The following is a 14,154-nucleotide window of genomic DNA, read 5'->3' as shown; positions in this document are numbered from 1 at the left end:
TTAAAAGCAATCCCCTTAAGATCAGAAATGAGGCAGGGGTGCCCCCTTTCACCACTCTGATTCAACATAGTTCTGGAAGTCCTAGCCACAGCAATCAGACAAGAAGAAGAAATAAAAGGCATCCAAATTGGAAAAAAAGAAGTAAAACTATCATTATTTGCTGATGATATGATACTGTACATAGAAAACCCTAAATTCTCAGTCAAAACTGTACCAGACCTGATAAATGAATTCAGCAAGGTGGCAGGACATAAAATTAATATTCAGAAATCAGAGGCATTTTTATACATCAACAATGAACTGTCTGAAAGAGAAATTAGGAACATAATCCCCTTCACTATTGCAACTCAAAAAAAAAAAGTATCTAGGAGTAAATTTAACCAATGAGGTTAAAGTCTTGTACTTGGAAAATTATAAAACATTGATAAAATAAATCAGGGAAGATACAAACAAGTGGAAGCATATACCATGTTCATGGATAGGAAGAATAAGCATCATTAAAATGTCTATATTAACCAAAGCAATCTATAAATTCAATGTAATTTCTATTAAAATACCAATGTCATACTTCAAAGATATAGAACAAATATTCCAAAAATTTATATAGACCAATAAAGAACACAAATAGCCTCAGCAATCTTGAAAAAGAAGAATAAAGTGGGTGGTATCACACTTCCTGATACCAAGTTATACTACAAGGCCATTGTACTCAAAACAGCTTGGTACTGTCAATAAGAACAGGCAACCCATGAATAAACCCACACCTTTATGGACAATTGATACTTGACAAAGGAGGTAAGAGCATACAGTAGAGTAAAGACAGTCTCTTTAACAAATGGTGTGGGAAAAATTGGACAGCTACCTGCTAAAATGAAACGAGACCACCAACTTACACCACGCAAAAAAATAAAATGGACAAAAGACTTAAATATAAGTCGTGAAACCATAATCATCCTGGAAGAAAACATATGCAGTAAGCTCTCTGACATCTCTCGCAGCAATATATTTGCTGATTTATCTCCACGGGCAAGTGAAATAAAAGACAGGATAAACAAATGAGACTATATCAAACTAAAAAGCTTTTGCACAGCTAAAGACAATATAACAAAATAAAAAGACAAACCACACTATGGGAGAATATATTCGACAATACATCTGATAAGGGTTAATAATCAAAACTTATAAAGAACTTGTAAAACTTAACACCAGGAAGATAAACAATCCAATCAAAAAATCGGCAAAAAAATTAATAGACACTTCTCCAAAAAGGAAATACAGATGGCTAATAGGCATATGAAAAAATGCTCAACATCACTAATCATTAGAGAAATGCAAATTAAAACCACAATGGGATATCATCTCACATCAGTCTGAATGGTGCTCATCAACAAAACAACACATAAGTGCTGGTGAGGATGTGGAGAAAGAGAACCCTCCTGCACTGCTGGTGGGAATACAGACTGGTGCAGCCACTGTGGAAAACGATATGGATATTACTCAAGAAAATAAAAATGAAACTGCCTTTTGACCCAGCCATCCCACTTTTAGGAATATATCCCAAGAACATCATAGCACTGTTTTAAAAGAAGAAATGCACCCCCATGTTTATTGCAGCATTATTCACAATAGCAAAGATCTGAAAACAGCCTTAGTGTCCATCAGTGGAGGAGTGGATTAAAAAGCAGTGGTACATATACACAATAGTAAATACTACACGGCCGTGAGGAAGAAGGAAATCTTATCTTTTGTGACAACATGAATGGACCTGGAAACTATTAAGATAAGTGAAATGAGCCAGACAGAGAAAGAAAAATATCATATGACCTGACTCGTTTGAGGAATCTGATGAACAATGTGAACTGAGGAATGGAATAGAGGCAGAGGTGGGCTCAAAGAGACCAGATGGACAGAGGACAGAGCGAAAGGGGATGAGAGGATGGGATCAGAGAAGGGAAAGAGATTAGTGAAATTATATATACACAACACAGCATTAAGGAGAGCAGGAAAGCAAATCTTGGAGGGAATTGGGGAGAGTGTTGGGGGAGAGGGGCCAAGGGGGGTTTCTAGGGGAACACGGGGGGGGGGGCGGTGATATATTCGGTGGGACACTTGAATCTATGTAAACACAATAAATTAAAATCAATAAAAATTTTTTAGAAAAAGAAAAAAAGCATATAGGTATGATAGAAGTGCAGAGATAATGGAGATTAGTTGCAGCTGGAAATATTGTGGATGGCATCATGGGAGGGGTGGCATTGGAACTGGGTCTTGAAAGATGAGTGGACTGTGAGAACATGGGCAGGGCAGAGGCATTATCAGCAATAACAGACACAAGAATGGTCAGCATGTCAGAGGAAGGGCCAATGTGTGTGACAATGGCAGAAAGAGGTACACTGAAAGATACACTAAAAAGACAACATGGAGCCAAATCCAGAAAGACATTGCATACTATGCCATGGAAGTTGTTTTGCTGCAATAAGTAGCCAGCAATTTTTTCAGCAAAGTTGTAGCATGGTTAGATCTATATTGATTTTAGAGAGAGAAGGAGGGAGGGAGGGAGAGAGAGAGAGAGAGAGAGAGAGAGATGATTTGTTGTTCCACTTATTCAGGCATTCATAAGTTGATTCTTGTACCATAACCAGGAATCAAACCCACAACCTTGGCGTATCTGAACAATGCTCTAACTAACCAACTAACTGAGCCTCAGATCTGTATTTTAAGAAGACAAATTTGCCATGAACAAGATGGAGAGGTGAAACAAGATATAAAATGTAGCAAGTTATTCTACTAATTTACTTGTTTTTGTTCTAGTGAGAGAGAGAAAGAGACAGATAGACAGGAAGGGAGAGAGATGAGAAGCATCAATTGTTCGTTGTGGCACCTTAGTTGTTCATTGACTGTTTTCTCATACATGCCTTTGGGGTGGAGGTGTAGCTCCAGCCAAGACAGTGACCCCTTGCTCAAGCCAGCAACCATGGGGTCATGTCTATGATCCCACACTCTAGCCAGCGACCCCACGCTCAAGCTGATGAGCCCATGCTCAAGCTGGATGAACCCGCATTCAAGCTGGTGACCTCAGGGTTTTAAACCTGGGTCCTCAGCATCCCAGGCTGATACCTATCCACTGTACCACCACCTGGTCAGGCTTAATTTACTTGTAATGTAAGTGTCACAAAATTCCAAAATTTAGTTGAGAGAGCTCATAATGATGACATCACTGTTTGTTGCCCCTCCAACAACCATTTTTTCTTCTTAATTAGTTTATAAAAATATTATTTTTGTTAAGGCAACAAAATGCACAAAGAAGTCGGGTCTTTCACCTTACCTCAGAAATGGAATTATTATTGGTCCATAAAATTCACTGCCCTTTGCTAGTGATTTTTTTTAATAGGCACAGAAAAGGAATTTGAAAAATTTCAATGTACATGCATCATAGAGGATAACTTTTAGAAGTGATGGATATGTTCATTACCTTAATTGCCTAAAAATGGATAGTTTTACAGTGTATGCATATGTTTAAAGTCATCAAATTGTATATATTAAACATGTGAGGTTTCTTGTATATCACTATACCTCAATAAAATTGTTTTTAAAAAAAACTCTTATCAAAACAGGAATAGAAAGGAGTTTCCTCTGTCTGATAAAAGGCATCAGCAAAAGACATACAACTAAAATTTTCTCTAATGTAGGAATACTGAATACCTTACTTCAAGATTGGGAGCAAGGCAAGGATGTCCATTCTGCCACTCATACTAAACATTGTGCTTAAGGTCCTAGTCACACTTCAAAGCAAGAAAAATAAGTGAAAGACATAATATTTAAAACAAGGAAATAAAACCATGTTACTCACTGTCAGAAAGACTATATGCTTGCCTGACCAGGCAGTGTCGTAGTGGTTAGAGTGTCGGACTGTGACATGGAGAACCTGGGTTCTAAACCCCGAGTCGCCAGCTTGAGTGTGGGCTCACCAGCTTGAGTGTGGGATCATAGACATGATCCCATGGTTGCTGGCTTGAAGCCCAAGGTCTGGCTTGAGCCCAAGGTCACTGGCTTGAACAAGGGGTCATTCGCTCTGCTGCAGCCCCCTGGTCAAGGCACATATGAGAAAGCAATCAGTGAACAACTAAGGAAACTAAGGAGCCACAACAAAGAATTGATGCTTCTCATCTCTCTCCCTTCCTGTCTGTCTGTCCCTATCTGTCCCTCTGTCTCTCTCTCTCTCTGTCTCTGTCACACACAAAAAAAAAGACTATATGCTTAAAGTATTTTCAAGAACCTGCTAAACTAGTAGAATTAATAAATTTAGCAAAATCACAGGATATAAGATCGGTATACAAAAAATTAATTGCATTTCTAAAATTTGGCAATAAAAATTTAGAAAATAGTCTTAAAATACCATTTAAAGTATATACTCAAAAGTATTGAAAGCAATGATTAAAACAAATATTTTTACAAACCCATATTCATAGCAGCATTATTCACAATAGACAAAAATGTGGAAGCGACCCAAGTATCCATTGATGGACGAATAAGCAAAATATAGTATATACATACAAAAGAATGTTATTTAGCCTTTAAAAAGAAGGGAAATTCTGACACATGTTACAACATGGAAAAACCTTAAAGACATTAGAAGTAAAATAAGCAAATCACAAAAGGACAAATACTGCATGATTCCTTTCACACGAAGTACCTAGAGTAGCCAAATTCAGAGAGACAGAAAGTACAATGGTGTTTGCCAGGAACTGAGGAAAGGAAAGAACTGGGGAGTTGTCATTTGATCAGTGCTGAGTTTCACTTTGGGAAGATGAAAAGAGTTCTGAAGATGGATGACAGCAATGGTCGCACAGCAGTGAGAATATAGTTAATACTACTGAACTGAATAATTAAAAATTACTTAAGCCTGACCTGTGGTGACACAGTGGATAAAGCGTCAGCCTGGAATGCTGAGGTCACCAGTTCAAATCCCTGAGCTTATCCAGTCAAGACACAAACAGGAAGCAACTACTACAAGTGGATGCTTCCTGCTTCTTTTCCTTCTCTCTCTCTCTCTCTCCCTTCTCTCTAAACCTCAATAAATAAAATCTAAAAAAAACTTAAATAATAAAATTTTGTTATATATATTTTACCATAATTTAAAAAATCAAAATACTGTTAATAGAAGCATTAAATTACATAAATATATAGTGTAGGAATATATATATATTTCTAAGATACTATATATACCTTAAGAATAAGTTTAGCTGGCCCTGGCCGGTTGGCTCAGTGGTAGAGCGTCGGCCTGGCGTGTAGAAGTCCTGGGTTCGATTCCTGGCCAGGGCACACAGGAGAAGCGCCCATCTGCTTCTCCACCCCTCCCCCTCTCCTTCCTCTCTGTCTCTCTCTTCTCCTCCCGCAGCCAAGGCTCCATTGGAGCAAAGATGGCCCGGGCGCTGGGGATGGCTCCTTGGCCTCTGCCCCAGGCGCTAGAGTGGCTCTGTTCGCGGCAGAGCGACGCCCCGGAGGGGCAGAGCATCGCCCCCTGGCGGGCGTGCCGGGTGGATCCCGGTCGGGCGCATGCGGGAGTCTGACTGTCTCTCCCGGTTTCTAGCTTCAGTAAAAAAGAAAGAAAAAAAAAAAAGAATAAGTTTAGCAAAAAGCATGCAACTCCCTTACACTAAAACCCAAAAAACATTGCTGAGAGAAGCTAATAAAGATATAAATGAATGGAGAGAAAAGAACAATGCCAGAGACTAATGGTACAGTAATGAAGACTGTACAGTAATGAAGACAGCGTGAGATTTCTGAAGGATAAATAAACCAGTGGAACAGATGAAAGAGTCCATAAATAGATCAGAGATTTATAGTCAATTGATTTTGGACAAAAGAGCTAAGGCAATTCAGTTGGGGGAAGAAAAGTCTCTTAAATACATGGTGCTGGTACAACTGGATAAGTATATGGAAAAATGAATTATAAACTTAAATGCAAATGTTGCAACTACACAAATTCTAAGACATGACATATGTGTCTGAGATTTTGCATATCAAACACGTTCCCCAGGTGATGGGCAGGCTGCTGGTTTAGGAACCACATTTTTGTCATTATTTTTTAACAGCATGGTGTAAGAAAAAAAAAATTCAAGTGCTAAAAATTTTTTTCACTCAAATCTTCCCCTTGAATGGCTATAAAGTAAAATTGTAAAGTAAAATAGTAACTTCTTAGGAATAAATTGAAACTATTAATAATTTAGAATTAAGTAGAAATGATAGAAGCCATGAAGAAATACTTTTTCCAACCATGCTGAATTTAGGGCTATGTAGGTTATTGAGGCCCCTACCGGGATACTACTATACATCAAGAACAATTTATTGCATCAATGAGGTGCCTTAACCCAGAGGAAAATAATCATGCATACAATATGTGCTATTGTTTATGTGCCCAACACAGCGATAATATATTTAAATAGAATTCATCCTGGTGGCCCATTCTGCTAGATTGCGCTTCATGATGAAATATCACTGCCTCGCCTCTGGACTAGAAAAAGCCTTCTGGATGGAGACTTTCCTGGTATTTGTTTGCCATTACAGTTACTCTCTGTGTTAATGCTTCTTTGGTTTTCTTCTTTTCAGTGCAAGCCCTACTTTGCAGTTAGGGTATACCTAGGGCAGTAAGCAAGATGCAAACAAACAGGCAGCATGAAGGAATTTTGAAACTTTGTGAAGGGGACTTTATTGATCATGATCTTACAGAGGGACACAGAGAAAGCAAGGATTAGGAGCATGGGCCTTGGAGTGAGGCAGCCCTGTGTTCAAATCCTGCTCTACTATTTAACTAGAGACCATTTCTGAAGCAGTTTTATCAATCACTTAAGGGCTCAGTTTTCTCAGGTGTAAGGTGAGCTCTTGTGAAGATTGAATGGAACGATGTGTAGAAAGTGCTCCGCCCATTGCCTGAACCTATTTTGAGTAATTATTGTAAATGTAAGTGGGATAATATCTTAAACCACACAAATGTGCATTTCTCCTTTGCTCTTTCGTTAGAAGCATCTCCACAGTCAGTACAAAGCATTAATCTGGGAAAGGGGGTGGACAGAAAGTAGAGGAAAGACAATTAAGAGATTTATTTCAGAAACATAAAGAAAAATAGTTACTATTCACATTCTGGCAGCCAACATAGAATGTTCTTAAGGAAAGAGAAAGAGAGAGAGAAGAAATCTGAGGTGCTGAGCATTTTATCTAAGAGACTGAATATTTATCTAAAGGACCACATGGTAGATTTGCCATACTAGCTGCTGTCATCCTCTTTGTGTCCACACCCTTTGCAGCATGACTTTGCTGCCTATCCCATCAGAGGAAAGTTTCAGCAGACTTAACAGTGAGTGTAAGAAGGAGCTTGACGGTGTTCAAGAAACACAGAAGCCCAGGCCAGGTAGCTCAAGTGGTTAGAGCGTTGTCCTAAGATGCCAAGGTTGTGGGTTTGATCCCTTATCAGGGCATAAACAAGAGTCAACTAATGGAAGCATGAATAGGTGGAACAACAAATCAGTGTCTCTCTCTCTCTCTCTTCCTCTTTCTCTCTCTAAAAAAAAGCAATTAAAGAAAAAGAAAAGAGCCCTGGCCAGATGGCTCAGCTGGTTAGAGCATTGTCCTGAAGCACAGAGGTTGCCAGTTTGATCTCCAGTCAGGGCACATACAGGAACAGATGTTCCTGTCTCTCTTTTTCAATCTCTAGCTCTCTCGCTAAAATCAATAAATAAAATTTTAAAAGAAAAGAAACACACAGAAGGCTAATGTGGCTGAAGTGCAGGAAGAAGTGACTGGGCAGCAATAGAGATGAAGTCAGGGAGAGAACACATCGTCTTTGAGAGTAGGGAATCCCTGGCAACAGTAAAAGGGCCAGAACCTAAACCACTGTGGCCTCCTTATACACAAGTACAGGAGGACGTATTGTGAAAATATAATGCTTTCGTTCTAGTTTGTAAATAGCCACTGTGATGATCCCCTCCAGTGTCCTCACAGCCTGGCCAGCCGGGCCTCTCCTCCATGACCAGAAACCTTCCATGATCCTCTAATTTAAGAATTCAGGGAGACTTAAATGTAAGACTCAAAACCATAAAACTCCTAGAAGAAAATATAGGCAGTAAAATCTTTTAACATTTGTCTTAGTAATATTTTTTCTGATATATCTGCTTGGGCAAGGGAAACAGAAGAAAAAAATAATAAATGGTACTACATCAAATTAAAAAGTGTCTGTACAGCAAAGAAAACCATCAACAAAACGAAAGCCTACTGAAAAGGAGAACATATTTACATCTGATAAGGGTTTAATATCCAAAATTTATAAAAAAAAACAAAAAACAAAAAACAAAACTCGTACAGTTCAACCCCAAAAACACCCAAACAATACAATTTAAAAATGGGCAAAGTTCCTGAATAGACACTCCTCCAAAGAGGACATAGAGATGACCAATAAACATATGAAAAAATGCTTAACATCACTAATCACCAGAGAAATGTACATTAAAACCACCATGAGATACCACCTCATAGCTGTCAGAATAGCACTCATCAATCAGTCCACAAACAACAAGTGTTGGTGGGACCCTCCAGCACTGCTGGTGGGAATACAGATTGGTGCAACCACTGTGGAAACAGTATAGAGCCGTGATGGCAAACCTTTTTATAAAAATTGCCCAGTTTTGCAGTGCTGGTCAACCTGGTCCCTCCTGCCCACTAGCGGGCATTCCAGCTTTCATGGTGGGCTACTCGCAGCGCTGTTTGATTGCTCAACAGAATCATCTGAGAGTTTTAAAAAGTACTGATGCTTAGGTCCTACCTCCAGCGGGTCCGATTTAATTACCCAGAGGTGGGGCCAGGGCACTGGGATTTCTAAAAGTTCCCAGACTGATTCAATGTGCTGCCTGGACCGAAAACCTCTTAGAGAGATATGAGCCAATGTGGATAACAGAGAGTGAGATTTCAACATTTTAACAAAGCTTATGGCTGCAAACCTAGAGAATTCAGTCTTTGCTGCATGTGAACTAGAAAATATAAACCAAGATAGAAACACAATTACTGGAAAGGTATTTTTCAGAAAGTTCTAGAGGCTGTCTTTGTAGAATGGCGTTCTGACAGCATGCTGACTGGCAGTCTGACCCAATCAATGTTAGGCAGGTCAACTACTTGAATTCTGCCAACACATAGCAAAACTCTGGGTTTTTAAAATAGAATTCCTCAGGAGAAGGACTTCTCAATGTGAACACCCCTGCTGCTCTTCCCTTCCCCGCCATCATGGCCTGTCTGTCCCTGAACTGCCCTTGCCACCCAAGGCTGGAAGGCTGGTGGCAGCCTGAGACACGACCATACCCCCAAACTCTAGGCCAGGAGTCCCCAAACTTTTTACACAGGGGGCCAGTTCACTGTCCCTCAGACCGTTGGAGGGCCGGACTATAAAAAAAACTATGAACAAATTCCTATGCACACTGCACATATCTTATTTTAAAGTAAAAAAACAAAACGGGAACAAATACAATATTTAAAATAAAGAACAAGTAAATTTAAATAAACAAACTGACCAATATTTCAATGGGAACTATGCTCCTCTCACTGACCACCAATGAAAGAGGTGCCCCTTCCAGAAGTGCGGAGGGGGCCGGCTAAATGGCCTCAGGGGGCCGCATGTGGCTCGCGGGGCCGTAGTTTGGGGACGCCTGCTAGGCCCCGGGAAGAGTTCCAGCCCCGCAGCTCAAGAACCAAGACTCAGTGGATTGAGATGCTTTTCATACAGATTTTTTACCTCTGTAATTGCTTTGCAGTTGCTTCCCTAAGCTGTCCATCAAATGACAAATGTTTAGGATGAAATAGAATAGGAAACCTTAAAAAAAATGTATGACCCAATGGAAAGTTCCAGAGCGGTTATTGACAGGGAACCGCGCACCAAGTGCAGGGCTGCAGCATAAGTTTTTCTAGATTCACGAAGTTATGGAGAAGCAGCGGAGCACATTCCTTCCTAATGAAGGGGAACAGGGTGCGGGTTTTCCCAAACGGCAGCTGGTTTTAATGAGAGATTTGGTTTGGACTCTGGAAATCACTCCCCGCTAAAGAGAAAGGTACCCAGCATGTTGGAGCATATTTCAGCTAGGCAGTGCGGAATGTGGCTAGGGACAAAGAGACCTAGGATTTCAAAACTCACCAGGGAAAACGCGCACAACGGAAACATCTCTGTGGAAACAACAGAGCTCTGAACTGTCATGTAGAAGGCAAGAATTCTTGTTTCTTGTGTCTCGTGGCCAGCTGTGTGATCCTGGTTAAATAACTTCCCTGAGCCTCAGTTTCCTTATTTTTAAAAGGAGGAACTGGATTTAAATGCTTTCTGGTGGGATGGATGGGTAAAATGGAATTTAATTTCTGTCTGAGGGAGACAAAAAACACCAGAGTCTGAAGATTACTGGGAGGAAGTAGCTAAATTTACATTTAAAACCCAAAATACTCCTAGGGGATGAGGGTGGAAAGGAATCAAGAGCCCTACACTTTGTCTCAGAAAGTAAAACTAGTCAGCATGACTCGGCTTGCCCTGGGCAAGGCTCAAAGGCAGGAAAGGGCCAGGAGACCCCCTCAGATGAACTTACCAAGGAGAAAAGATAGAGCCACCAGCTCAGCCTCTGCACAGACTTAGGAGCGCAGCAGTACGTACTGGGAGTGGACCCAGGCAGGAAGCAGGTAGAGGCTTGAGTCCTGGAGAGGCGGCTGTGTGAATGAATATGAGCTTTAAGGATGGAAGTCCAAGCCGGGTTTGCACAGAGCCTACTTACTGGACATACCCCTGAGGGCTGCGGATCTCCTCTCTGACCCATTAAAGAACAGTGGCCAAGGCAAGGGTCTATACTAAGAGCTTCTTCTGGAGCCCCCTGCCCCTGTGGGGCAGCAGAGTTCCTGGCCCTGAGAGAGCGCATTCGAGTTCAAACTCCAGAAGTTGCAAGCGAAGTGACCAGGATGGTCCTTGGCATATCAGGGAAAGAGAATCCCAAGAATGGACACTGTTTGCTGTTTACTTGACATGTCAGAGCGCACATGTTCAACTTTGGGACATCACGTGAACTGTACCTTCTTCACACCCCAAAGTATAAATTGTAGCACTCCAGTCCAGACCTGTAAGATCCCTTACAGCTCAAATATATTGTGATTTACATGTATGATCCGAAACAAAACCCAAAGACTAACTTTTTTTTTTTTTTTCTGAAGCTAGAAACCGGGAGAGACAGTCAGACAGACTCCCGCATGCGCCCGACCGGGATCCACCCAGCACGCCCACCAGGGGGCGACGCTCTGCCCACCAGGGGGCGATGCTCTGCCCCTCCGGGGCGTCGCTCTGCCACGACCAGAGCCATTCTAGCGCCTGGGGCAGAGGCCAAGGAGCCATCCCCAGCGCCCGGGCCATCTTTGCTCCAATGGAGCCTCGGCTGCGGGAGGGGAAGAAAGAGAGAGGAAGGAGAGGGGGAGGGGTAGAGAAGCAAATGGGCGCTTCTCCTGTGTGCCCTGGCCGGGAATCGAACCCGGGACTTCTACACGCCAGGCCGACGCTCCGCCACTGAGCCAATCGGCCAGGGCAACCCAAAGACTAACTTTAATTCAGAGTTTAACACGTAAATATATCCTTAAGTCATAGACAGTGGGACTCTTATCTAAAAAAGGAAGGAAGGAAGGAAAAAAGGAAAGAAATAAGGAAGGAAGGAAGGAAGGAAGGAAGGAAGGAAGGAAGGAAGGGAGGGAGGGAGGGAGGGAGGGAGGGAGGGAGAAAGAAAGAGAAAGAAATGTGTAAACTGGGGATCCATCTGTGACCATTAAATAGCCTAAAATTAACACAGAAGGCCCATTACTAATAAGGATTCATGAATTCACTCCATATGCATTCATTGCAGATTATTAAATGGAAGCTCAGAATGCAAAAGATAATTATATAGTATGAATATCTAAAAATCTTCCTATAGGGGGCCTATTGGTATGTATGTGTAAAATAAAAGTGTGTTAACCTGATATGAAACTGAAACACACATTTGCTTTGTGGAAGATGATTGTCATTTAATTTCCTGTTTAAAATTGGCTCAGACAATAATTATTAGCATTTTATAGTTCAACACAGAAATTCCACTTGTAGAAATTGATCCTGATGAATTTTTGCACATGTATACAAGAATGTTCATTATCACAACACAGACAGCAGGGGAAAAATTGGAAACTGAAATGCTTGTTAATAAGGAATTAAATTATAAAGTCATATGTTAAAATATTCTTCAATTACCAAAAATAGTCAAACATAACTTTATAGCAGAGAAATAATTTTATATTAACTGAAGGGACTGTCATCCACAGATTGTCTGTTTACCCACATCCGTTCCCTGCTTTACATCTAATCTATATGAAGGTTGAGGCCATCCTTGTGTCAGGAAGGCACTGATCACAGAAAGATCATTCTTGGCACTTAGGACCCAAGGAAAGGACCTAGATAAAAGTAGTCTCACTCCAAAGGGAACATTTTTGAGAATGAAAGGGAATGCTCTTAATAATGACATGGAAATAACCTGGACTTTTCCAGGGAAACAGGGCCACCTTACTTGGAGACTTTTCCCCTCAGGTTAACTAATTTTCTTATAAATCAAAGGCAAATGTCATTTTTTAGCATATAAGGTCCTTGCTCTCATGGACTTTAGACAAAGTAAAATAGAAATTAATAAACAAAATAATGAACAGGATCACTGGAGACTGATAAAGCTTTGAAGAAAGGTTGACAGAAAATGAGAGAAGTGATGCAGGATGAAGAGGTAGACAGGTCAGGAAGGCCTGCTTGAGGGGAAGACATGGCTGGAGACCAGAAGGTCCACACGGAGTGGAGAATGCCAAGATGTGATGACAGAGTGCACCTGACAGGGGACCAACAAGAACAAGGGCCCTGAGGCCGCTGCTGGGTTGAAGAAACGGACCCCACAGAAAGGAAAATCCAGTGAAGGTTTTAAGCAAGGAGTGACACAATCCGAACCAGTCTAGGGAAAGGACTAGAGAAAGAAAGAAACAGTGGAGCCAAAGACAACTGAGGAAAGAGGATGGTTGATGTGGCTGGATAGAGGAAATGAATAAAGGCAGGAAAAGGCAAGCGGGAGCCTGGACAAAACAACCTTTGAACTTGCTCCAAATGAGAGGAGGTTTAGGGGGGTCTGAGCACTGCGAGTGCCAGGACGGGCTCGCCAGAGGGGAAGAGGAGTTTTCCCAGTGGTGGCATTCAGCCAGTTTGCACCAGTCTGGCAGAAACAAAACCTAATTATTTTTTTGAGTTTGGAGAACTGGTTATTAAAATGGCACTTGTAATCAGAATTCTCTCTAAGGTGGGCACCTGGGTAGCCTCTCAATGTGGAAATCACAAATTTACATTCCTTACTCCTTTTTAATGTTCATCTGTACAACAGCATATTCTAAGCACCCATAGTAATGTTCATTTCATCCATAGGTGAAAAACATTGCAAGTGAGGATGCCAATCAAGAAGCAATATGGGCCCTGGCCACTTGGCTCAGTGGTAGAGGAATGGTCCGGCGTGTGGAAGTCCCAAGTTTGATTCCCGGTCAGAGCACACAGAAGAAGTGCCCACCTGCTTCTCACCCCTCCCCCCTTTCTCTGTCTCTATCTTTTTTCCCCTCCCACAGCCATGGCTGGGATGGCTTGAGCAAAACTGACCCCAGGCATTGAGGATGGCTCCATGGCCTTGCCTCAGGTGCTAAAATAGCTTGGTTGCTGAGCAATAGAGCTGTAGCCCAGACAGGCAGATCATGGCTTGCTGGCCAGATACCAGTGGGGGTGCATGTGGGAGTCTGTCTCTGCCTCCCTGCCTCTCACTTAATAAAAAATAATAATAAAAAAATTAAAAAATTAAAAAAAAAAGATGAAGAAGAAGTAGCAATATGAAAATATCTTAACAGTTTTATTGTTTTTTTGGTCAGGTATTATTTTCTTTTTATTAACATTTTAAAACTCTTTCTTATAACACAATCTAGTTTTATGTACTGCTTTTATTGTTCTTATTTAAGTATTAAATGCATGAAATAATAAACTACCTTTCGGTATATCATTAATTTATACTTAAAAGAGTCATTAGGGCAGAGAACCAGTTGTTAGATGATTTGAATCCC

The sequence above is a fragment of the Saccopteryx leptura genome, chromosome 10 (assembly GCF_036850995.1).
Source record: "Saccopteryx leptura isolate mSacLep1 chromosome 10, mSacLep1_pri_phased_curated, whole genome shotgun sequence".
In the NCBI taxonomy this organism is placed as follows: Eukaryota; Metazoa; Chordata; class Mammalia; order Chiroptera; family Emballonuridae; genus Saccopteryx; species Saccopteryx leptura.
The sequence above is the reverse complement of the archived record's forward strand: the minus strand, read 5'-3'. Positions refer to the sequence as shown.